The sequence below is a fragment of the Cydia fagiglandana genome, chromosome 11 (genome assembly GCF_963556715.1).
Source record: "Cydia fagiglandana chromosome 11, ilCydFagi1.1, whole genome shotgun sequence".
In the NCBI taxonomy this organism is placed as follows: Eukaryota; Metazoa; Arthropoda; class Insecta; order Lepidoptera; family Tortricidae; genus Cydia; species Cydia fagiglandana.
The window spans coordinates 6366041-6377811 of NC_085942.1; positions in this window are offsets into that span (position 1 = coordinate 6366041).

Genomic DNA, 11771 nt, shown 5'->3' on the forward strand with positions numbered 1-11771 from the left:
TGTGTCTGCTTGAACCCTGTCAGTGGTCCCATGTTTCGACAAAGGAGAATCCAGCGGATTGTGCATCTCGTGGAGTTCGTCCAGCAGAACTAATCAGCAATTCGTTATGGCAAAATGGTCCTCAGTTCTTACAACAACAGGTTATTATATACAACAAGCCAACTGACAACGAAACACACCTGGAGGAAACTATTAAATCTCATTACGCTCAGCGTTTGGTTGATGAATGTATACTTAGTAAATATTCGTCACTTCAAAAACTCATAAGAGTAATAGCTTATTGCAGGAGATTTCTGAGACCAAGAAGTGAGAAATCGGAGAAGTCGAGAGAGCGACGTAATCATTTAAGTGCTTCCGAATTGAACGAAGCTCTAAGCACCTGCATTAAAATAGCTCAAAATAATGAATTTAAATTAGAAATTTCTCAAATAGAGAAACACGGTTGTATTAAAACTAAGACGTCAAAAATTTTGTCATTCACACCGTTCTTAGACATTAAGGGAGTGCTTAGAGTGGGAGGCAGATTAGCAAAATTGGATGAAGAGGATATCAAACATCCAATTCTCCTGCCACATACGTCACCCTTGTCAAAATTATTAGTTGCCGATGCACATAATAAAACTCTGCACGGGGGAGAGCGGTTGATGCTTAATTATCTACGAGCTGCATACTGCATCACAGGTGCAAAGAATCTAGTAAAAGCCTATGTGCATAAATGCATTACATGTGTAAGAAACAAAGCAAATGCACAAACACAACTTATGGGCTCCTTACCACGAGTTAGAATTACTCCAGCTAGACCCTTCTACCGGAGCGGCGTAGACTATGCTGGACCTATTCATTTAAGGACGTCCAAAGGCAGAGGTCACAAAGCTTATAAGGCCTATATCTGTCTTTTTGTATGCATGGTAACAAAGGCCGTGCATATTGATGTTGTTAGTGATTTAACTTCTAGAGGCTTCATCGAGACGTTCAAACGCTTCGTTGCGCGTCGTGGCTATTGTGCTGAACTCTATAGTGATAATGGCACGAATTTTGTGGGTGCCTCAAAAGAGTTGAGAGACTTATTTCGGTCAGAACAATCAGCCATGGTTCAAGAAATTTCGGAAGCCCTGGCCACGCAAGGAACAACGTGGCATTTTATACCACCTCGAGCGCCCAACTTTGGTGGATTATGGGAGGCGGGGATAAAATCCACCAAATTTCATATAAAGCGAGTCATCGGTGAGTCAACTCTAACATATGAAGAAATGGCCACTCTTCTTAGCCAAGTTGAGGCTTGCTTGAATTCTAGGCCAATATCAGTGCTACCTAGCAATCCCAATGATCCAAGTCCATTGACTCCTGGCCATTTTCTTGTGGGAGAGGCTCTAGTAACAATACCAGAGATTAACTATGAAGAGTCTAATGTCAGTTCTTTAAAGCGATGGCAGCTGACTCAGAGAATGCTGCAATGCTTCTGGCGAAGATGGTCTAATGAATACTTAGTCCATCTATTGCATCGCTATAAATGGGCGTTCAAAACCCCTGAGCCAGAAGTTGGGGATATCGTTTTAGTGAAGGAGGATGATTTGCCGCCAACCAAATGGCTATTTGGTAGAATCGTGCAGAAGTTCCCCGGGTCAGATAACCTGACCAGAGTCGTGTCCTTGAAATGTGGGAACTCTATAATTAAACGACCTACCTCTAAATTGTGTGTATTACCTGTCTCTAGTTAACTGCTTGTATTCTGCATGTTTATAAAACTAAAATATGATTTATTACACAAACTAAATATTTCCCTAAAAGAAGACCGTCACGGTGGGCGGTCTCTCTAAAGAAGGACATTCTGTCCTTGGTGGGCGGAATGTTAAAGTGTTAAGATTAATGATTGTTTAGTAATAAGATCCTGTGCTAGATGTCGCTGTACCAGCCACAAACTGGCGCTTACAAGGTATATCCCTGCCCTAATCGTTCGCTAGATGTCGCTGTTCCCCCGGCAAACTAGCTAACGACCTGTTATCGAAAAATGTACCAGCATGCTTAATATTATTTTTAATGTTCTAATTTATCGCTAGATGTCGTTGTACCGGTTACAAACTAGATAACGACATTACTTTGTTAATTAGATATAATAAGATTGTACTTTTAATAGATGTCTTCTTTTTATGGCAAATAAATTGTGTTGGAAAATTGCATTTGCGTTTTCGTTGAATGTGAACAACACGGAAGATTAACAATACTTGATACATCAACTAATCCTTGGCTTTTCACAAGCCTTATCAAGTTTTCAACACACAGAAGTTAGTGCATAATTATTTTCCATCGTATTTTCACGGAAACGTATTTACGTAAGTGTTTTGCTATTTCAGTCAGTCTCGGTACAAAAAGTACTGAGGTTGACGGAAGAGTATGACAAATACGAACGTTTCCGAGAAAATTCGATGGAAAAAATTATGCACCAAATCTGTAATACCGGTTTGACGAAATAACACGCGTTTTGGTAAGTAAACTTGATGTTTGGAGTTACCTCTTCTCTTCTTTACTTATATTTCTCTACATATGATAAATTGATAATATAGCTACATCCTTTATTCTCTTAAGACCACAAAATGAAGTACAAAAAAATAAATGTTCGCTATATTTCTCGTTTGCCGCTACAACTTACACAAAACCCGGGCACTTTTTATTTTTCCTCACACAAAGGCTTATCTCTATCTGATGGTTGTAGCCAGATAGGTCTTTGTCGTACCAAAGGAGTTTATTCAGGTAAATAAAGTATCTGTTTAATAAACAGCCAGGTCCCTAGGAAGCTCTTAGCCGCTACGGCAGCGCTAAACGTAACTGATTGCCTACCATTTTATGGAGAGAAAACAAATTTTGAATATTGGTTCTTACAAGTTAGCATTTGGCATATACAAGCCTTTTTGATCGAGACACATTGTACGAACATTTGAAAATGAAGGTACGGTCGGTGCCCCAACTTAAGTACCCAAGTTGCTATACTTATTGGTATAGAAAAGTGGATACTTATGTTATTAGGGAACCGACTAACAACCGTAAGGCAGTCGGAGACTTTTGAAGCCATTTGGAATTTCGAGAACTAAATGATGTGAGATCACATAGATTATGCCATTGAAAATATTTAGGTAAATGGTGAAAAATATTCAGATTAAGTACATATTTCGACTTCCAAGTTACAAATAGCCCGCATGGATCACAAATAGCTCACACGAAACCCAAAGCCAGCTCAAATAGCAAACAGCCAAAATATTGAGAGTATTATTTACAGAGTCGTTTGCCTTCTTGGCTTCTCCTTTGCATGCCTTACAGACTGTGTAATTTGGCTCTGTAATCGACAGCTACCAGCTACCAAGTCGGTTTTCGGATTCTCTGTCTTCCACCCGTTTATTTTCCATTGTGAGCTGTGTTTTTGTCATCGACTGATCCAGTTATCTTTCCGCCGTTGTGACCGGCTGTCAATATTGTGTTTCTGCCCGGCTACTTATTTTCACTGCAGTGAAAAATACAGGTATTCTAGAATAAGCATTTTATCTAAAAAAAACTAGCTTTAGTCAGTGGCAAAACCTCAATTCATGTAAGGATACTTTTAGCTAAATTGTCGACGAGGGCAAAATTCTCCCACAGTTTTCGTTAAAGTATCCTAGACACAAAACCAGGCTGCCACTTACCTAGCTCGGTCACATCACATAATTCAGCGGGGCTATGCGTCCCGAGGATGTAATAAATCCGAAGAAAACTCAAGTTTAGGTACAACCGGGGCAATCGAACTAGTGAAGCTGGGATTTATCTAGATTTCTAGATCTAGGTTTCTCTAAGACAAAGTAAATAGTGCCCTAGAGCTTTGGCTCTGTCATCACTTGGGGTCAATTGCTGGTCAAATTGAGATAGATAAAAAAATAAGATAACAATAAAAAAAAGAAAACAAAAACAAAAAAGCCAAAAAAAAAGGTTGTGAAAATGGCGATGTTACAAGTATTTGTGTTGGAAATTAATGCGAAGTGTAACTACAACAATTTCTCTGCCATCATGATACAAACCATGAACATTTTACGATTAAGTATGTACAATTAAGTAGGTACATACATGAATGTTTCAACAAAAAAGTTGATCACCGCTTCTGTAAAATGCCAATAATTTCATTTGCTGTTGAAAGTATTTATATCGAGTCTAAAAACATTGTGAGTAGAAAAAGGCGCGAAATTAAAATTTTCTATGGAACGGCGATTACCCTTCGCTCGCACCTACATTTTTTAAATCTGCCGTTTTTTTTTCTACTGACGGAAATGGCTTAACAGACTATATTTTATTTATCGTTTTTCCAATATGTGTCCAATATGCATTGCACTTATTCATAAAGTAAATAAAAATATGTTTTATTAGATTGCCAACCCACATGACATATGAGAAAGTGAACCAATAATTTCTTGTCTAAATATTTACACGTCCTACAAGCTAGATTCAGGGTATATTTCTGATCCCAGCGGATACGATGCCGCCGTCTAGGCCGAATAATAAATAAAAATATCTATGTATTGTTAACTCTCTGGGAGAACTGGGAGCAGTCCCTCCAACGATGCGACTTACTTATGGACTTGGTAGGTACTTCTATCAAATGAGCGTTTCTTTTGTTTTTTTTTGCCACTTTTATATAATTATAGTGACCTTTTTTGCCACTTTTGTGTTATTTCTACTCAGGATCACGAGCTCTTTCGATCCTAATGGGATAGAAAATGTCCCAGAGTTTTTCCCTATTGTGTTACCATTTCCCCATATAGTTTGAATGGCGGTAAAAAGGAAAGTTTGAAAAATGTATGGAAATTTTGGAACACTTTTTTTCTCTCGTATAAGAATGAAAAGGGCTCGCGATCCTGTCTAGAAATAACACAAAAGTGGCAAAAAAGGTCACAATATATAAGAATGGCAAAAAATACAAGAAACACTCAAATAACCGGAAAGGCCTTCAAAATCTAATACTCGCACCGAAACCAACACTCATTATTAAGTCCCTTCTCTCAGTAGAAAGTTTTTTTAGTTCAAATAATGTCAATTCAGCCCCTACTGAGTTGACATCATACGTCCCGACGCAAGGGCATTGTGTTAAATTAGCCACATGGACCCATCTGTGGGACATTTAAACTGAGACAAACAACACCCCATGTGTCACTGTTGAACGTTGACAGTAGGGTTGGGATGGTTAATATGTTAAAAGCAAGGATTAAGTAATACAAAGTTGCCAGAAAACTGCCAAGGATGCAGTTTTTGGACTGCGGGGCGGAGTACACATAAAAATTGTTACCAAGTCATCTACATATCAGTTATCTACGTGTATGAATGTACAGTCGACGCCAAAGATACGTAATTATGTTTACATTTTTCGCCTTATTACAAAGGAATAAGGTGCAAAAGTGTAAACATATCTTTGACGTCGACTGGTCGACTGTACTTAAAATTATCCTGTCTGGATGGACAGAGGCTCTTAAACAAACATGGAAGATTAGAATTTGTTTATCTTTGCCTGTGTTATGTATACTTTAAGTACCTACTTGCAAGAGAGCGAAGAAATCTCGGCCTCATTCGAACTATAACTAAGGTACGTCAAAAATTTGCTAATCCATACATTTCGTATTTCTTTCTCTCCGATATACTCGATTTATATGCTACTAGCTGCGAAGGTGTCATAACTAACCGTCGTCTTCAGAATTTAAACGAGCCACGTTTGGCTATGGATGCGAATCCAGATTGTTACAATATCATCCCAATTTGACTTCAATACAAGTGCGTCATGCTCAGTCTTTGATATCAATTAAACTAACAATTTAATCGGATTGTGTGAAAAATTGTCACGACTTAACACCCAGGACTTGTAGCAGTTAGAACTTAAGGTGACAGTCCATTTCCAACGACAGCTGCATTACTGTTCATTTTACTATGGAAATTGACAATGACAGCGACGCGTTCAGTACCGGTAGTGCAGCTGCGGTTAGAAATGGAATGTTACCATTAGGAAGTTTTTTTTTACAAAAGTGCTTATGTTCACAGTGGGTTGGCCTCAAAATCAAATTGCAATCATATTGTACAACTCTAAATACGCTACTTGGGTGATTCAATTTCCCCGCGTCGGTACGTTTACCCAAATTTTATGCTGCGTGTGTTACTTTATCAAGTCTTTTGTTTTTGTGGGAGTATTGGGAATCTGCGAGTTTAGAACACTGCCGATCGACAGAGTCGATATAGGTCGTAGGTTTCTAATAGAGCCCGAGGGCTAATCCTATTGTTTATTGTTAAGTAAAACCGCTTTTTTTGACCCTTTTTCGCAGGTAAGTAGCACGTGCAGTTTTACCTAACAATATACATTAGGATTAGCCGTCGGGCTCTATTAGAAACCTACGAACTATACACGGTACGGTATTTGTTGCTTTTACTGAAAGCTTTTATTAGAAACTCAGATCTAATTTGAGTCGTAGCGTCGCTGTGTCCTTTGGTCTGTAGCTTATTATAATTTATTCTATAGGTATGCTTGTAACATGTAGCATTGCGTTCTCCGTTGGGCGTGGATCATGAAATTTAAGTTTTGTCTTGTCACCAGTCACTCACTTCATCTTGTAATTTTCAAAGAAAAGGCAGGTCTGAATTACAGTCCAGCTTACATAACGCCTACTCGAATCCAGTTTAGAAAATACTACATGTAAGTTCCTGTAAGTACATCATATATGCCGATGACAGGGTCGAGTGGAGAAAACGAGGGAAGGCCTTTGCCCAGCAGTGGGACACAAAAGTAGGCTGAAAAAAAAGTTCCTGTAACTCTTAAAGGGATAAAATAAGACATCGATTAGCAGACGCTAAGCCTTGAAAACTTCAGTTCTCCCATCAGCACTGAAGTGTAAATGCGGCTCAAACCCGGCTCCGGGCTCATTACGGGTCGGCCGTGAAAAAGTTAAAATATTTACGTTTCGTTACGAAACGCGGTTATTTTAGTGCGTCGTATTTGCCCGCGCCGCTCGGCTTTTGTTTCGGCACACTTGCGGCGTATCTGGTATCTTTTTGTATCCGAAACCTTTGGAGATGAGAGTGGATATTAGCTTGTTGTTTTGACACAGACTTCGCATAAGTCCTTTAACTCGAAATACACCGGCGGTAGGACGGTCGTTTTTTTATCGGCTATCACCATCACGCCCTCGTCCTGACAACTATACGTAAGTGCGAAAGTGACAGACCTAGACTGGTGATAAAAATGCAACCATGCTGCCACCGACGTCAAACCGATATTTGAATCATATTGGAATCATATCAGTTAGCTGCTATTCACGCGTTCATTTCACCAAATATTTCTATGTATGTAGGTATGTAACCAGCGAAAGTATAGATTCACCAAAACCTTTGTGTAGGTTTTGCGCTTACATAAAAAGAAAAGCACACAGGATGTAAGGTTATGTGTTAAATTACATGGAGAAAATAAATGCTTTGTGTCGCGTGGCAAAGTGGAATGAATCGGTGGGCTCAGGATATTGCAGCCTTTCATTTCCAAACCTCGTATCTTGAAAAATAATGCCAGTGGAAAATCAACCTAACTACTTTGAGGAAAAGGTCCATGTTTTAAAATAATACAGACGAGAAACAGTTGGTTAGTTAAGCATAGCTGATGTGACCTCGGTTATTTCGTGCAATTTTGGGCCAATTATTTAACAGGTGAAAGAAATTTGGTATTATTTTTGAGTGGTCTAGGATATCTTCATGTTTGCAATGGTCACCTCTTTTTACAACATATACCTATGCATACACCTTGCACCTTGCATGGTATATGTACATATACCATGACTGTACTGGCCCCATTCTTATTACCCGTAAGGCCAGTCCTGAAGTATATACGTCAATGCCTTGCCTAAGTTATTGTATGTGTCATAAGTATAATGTATAATCGATTAAATATAATTATAACAATTTCGTTAAACGGATAAAAATGAAAATATTATCTTAATATCCGCTGTAAGACATAACCGTTTCTTTTAATATTTAATTTGTGTTTTTCGTGCCCATGAAGTTTATAAATATTAAATTCAATTCTGTAATAGCTAAGAATATTTTATAAAAAATATTCTGGTCCTTCCAACCGGATAGAGATTGAGCAGCTGGGCATTAAAAGGGTTGGCTAGATACATTGCCTATTTGCATTGAATGAATAGAAGAATACCCGTATTTTTCAAAAGACGTCCGCGCCATTTATTATAATTAAAATGTATAAAAGGTGTTAAGTTGTAGACTCGTACAATAAAGAAGTATCGGTTATGCAGAAGGGCTAAGATGGCCGGGTTCTTTATCATTTGTCACCATGCTGTTAAGTTCTAACAAGTATGTAAGTGCGAAAGTGACGCATGACATGACAGGTGATAAAAACGCTACCATGATACCTCTGGACAACAACAGACCAACAACAACAGCCAAAACTATTGTCGTACATCCTAGTGGGAAGTGTCTTAGGATGTAGGCTAGATCAAAATTTAGTAATTTTGCATGTAAATATTATTGGCCTGTATCTGTTTTTTTCAGATTGACAGACAGATCTGATTTTTTCAGAAAAAAAAAGCAGCCAACAGCGGAGAACCCCTCTGAGAGCCCTATGTGCCTGATGAGGGATAACAGGATACCATCATCATAATCATGATACCTCTGCAGGTTATGCTCTATGAATGTTTTGTCATTCCATCTCATTCTAATAGTATTGGGTATCATGATCCCGAGCTTTATTACCTCAAAGTCATTTTGACGACCGGTCTGGCCTAGTGGGCAGTGACTAGGGTTGCCAGATCGAAAGGCGCTATTATCGGGAAACAATATCAAGTTTTCGGGATTTTGGGACTTAAGTCGGGAAAAAAAATTCATTCAAATTAAAGTAATTGTATTAAAAACAACGATATTTTACTTTATTGGCATTACGTCAGCTCGCTTGCTCGACGACAGTTCGGAACTTGAAATTATTGTTTTATAACGTGAAGCTGTTTTTCGGGACAGTTTACACTTTGTCGGGAATCGGGAACACATGCTAAAAATCGGGAGAATCCCGCCAAATCCCGACCATCTGGCAACCCTAGCAGTGACCCTGCCTGCGAAGCCGATGGTCCTGGGTTCGAATCCCAGTAAGGGCATTTATTTGTATGATGATACAGATATTTGTTCCTGAGTCATGGGTGTTTTCTATGTATTTAAATATTTGTATATTATATATATCGTTGTTTGAGTACCCACAACACAAGCCTTCTTGAGCTTACTGTGGGACTTAGTCAATCTGTGTAAGAATGTCCTATAATATTTATTTATTATTTATTTATTAAAGTCAGGAATAAATCCTGCCCATCTGCTTATGTTCTGACACTCTTAACTGTCCTTCGGTGGATCTTATCTTATGCCTCTAGGTTTACGAACTGTTATGTAACAGTGTGGGCGATGGTACTAATCATAAGCCTGCTCTTATTAATCAACCTATGGTTACTCGTAAAATAAATCCATGGCTTCTGTCTAAGTACCGTGTCCGCCGTAGGTGCACGGTAGATGGCCTAGAGGACCAAGTCCAACAAGATGGTGTGACCAAATATCCGCCCAGATGGACATATCACTCTAAGCAACGCTTTCCACAAAGCAACCGACAGGGAGAAGTGGAGAGCTGCCATAGGAGTAGTTAGCAAGCGGAGTCACGATCCTCAGCAGTTAGGGACCGACGTAAAAGAAGAAGAAGTACCGTTTTGGAAAATGGTACCAATATTGTTTCTTTACAGCGTGGACCAAAAAAACGTCATGATGTTTGGAAAATTCAGCTGCAGTTGATAAACTGCAGCTGAATTTTACTGTTGCAGTATTTAATTGTAGGTGTACATTTTGTTCTATGGTTCAATTATCAATACTCTTTACAGGTGTTTTGTATTAATTTTAACGTTCATTGAAGACATTACCTGTAATGTAACTTATTTATGACAGCAACTTGTATCAGGTGATCCATAAAAAAACATTAGGTAGGTACCTACCAAGTTTACATTATCAAAGCAACGCCAATTAATTGTTCCTTTAATTACTTACATTTTCATTTCCTCATCGCCATATTATTTTTATCAAATGATAAAAAAGCTCGTTAAAATCCTCGTAATTATCAACACATATTTAAAGAAGGGAAGCTATAATTACATCGAAAATGATAACCAAACAGGTTTCTTTAAAATATCTCGAGAAACATAATTAAAATTTTAGGATATAAATGCCGAATTACCATTACTTGCGCCACAGTCATTTCTTGACACAGTACTGGTAACGTTCCTTAAGTAAGGGTTCCTTTTGTACCTTTTTGGTTTGGAAGCCTAAAAACCGAAGTACGTAATAGAAAAGAGTTACGTGAACTACGTGAAAATGAACAAAATAAAGATGTGCCTGATAGTTTGCGTGGCATTTTTAGTCATCGCGACATTGCCGGAGTCTTCAGCCAAGCCACCGAAGGATGTTGAAGTGAATGAAGTGATTCCTCATGCACTTGCCGCCAGTTCCAGGGATTCTCCTCCTTGAAGCATCGTCGTAATGCGAAGTGCGACGCAGAATGTAAGGGGAAAGGTTACAGTAGCGGTGTTTGTGTTGTCTGAAATGGAAAATACAAATGTGTTATTAATATGTATCAAGTAATATTGTTTAAGAAATAAATTGGTACATATAGTTTGCTGTTTAATCGTATGTATTATACTTATATCCTATGGACAGAGAGTCGATGGTGGGAGCTGTGGGGGAGAGTAAGGGTATTTCCACCGACCGGCCGTGCGGGTCCTGAGCTCCTAAGGGCCTACCGCGAACCACGTTCGATGTGTTACCTCCTTGTCACACTTACGTACGAATTTGGCAAGTGCGGCAGAGAGGCAGGACTTCGAACGTGGTTCGCGGTAGGCCCTATGACCACTCCATCTTTGTTAGGGAATGCAACAACGCAGCCCCGTAGCCAGGTTCCTCTGGGGAAGTTCTGATCCACAACGATGACTACTTAAAGGACTCACTCTAGACCGGGCCGAGGCGTTCGACATGTCATTTTCCATGACGGCTGATATGTGATGACGTGGTACTTTCCACAGAAAACGAAGCGCCGAATGGCCCCGGCCCGGTCTAGCGTGGGTCATCCTTAAGTCGCCAACTGTTAGGTCACGTTATCTGTTTTCTTCTATCACCCTTTGCAGGCGACAGCAGCAGAATTTTATTGCAGCTGGATATTTAGGTACATTACTGAAGACAACGTGAAATTTAAAATAAATTTCCCGTTAAATTGATATTCTGACGTTTCCTGCAGTAATGCAGATTGCAGTGCGGCACTACTACTGACTGCATTGACATACTGCTGCAGTAACGCTGGGGCAGTCTTAATCCGAACGTCACCTTAACACCTCGGGACCTAACCTAATAACCAAACCGCGAGCTACCTCACTTTACGCCATAAACAATAAATCCCGTTTATAATTAATTGAGGCACGCGGATCTTTCAAAATAACCGGCCGGCTTGATAGCCGGTAATCTCCCAAAATACACCCGACCGTAAACCGACAGGGTCGCAACCACAACGTAAACTCTACTAACTGGTAGTTCTAACTCTAAGTTTACTTAGAACCCTGTCGTATTAATTTCCAAGTGCAATGAATGCAGCCCCGCAGGCGGATCAAGTTTTTATATAACCGTCTCTTTTTATCGTACTGGTTTTTGTTTCTGCTCGACGCACTGTGCGGTGTGCGTATCGTATCGTAATACCTCAGTTAGTG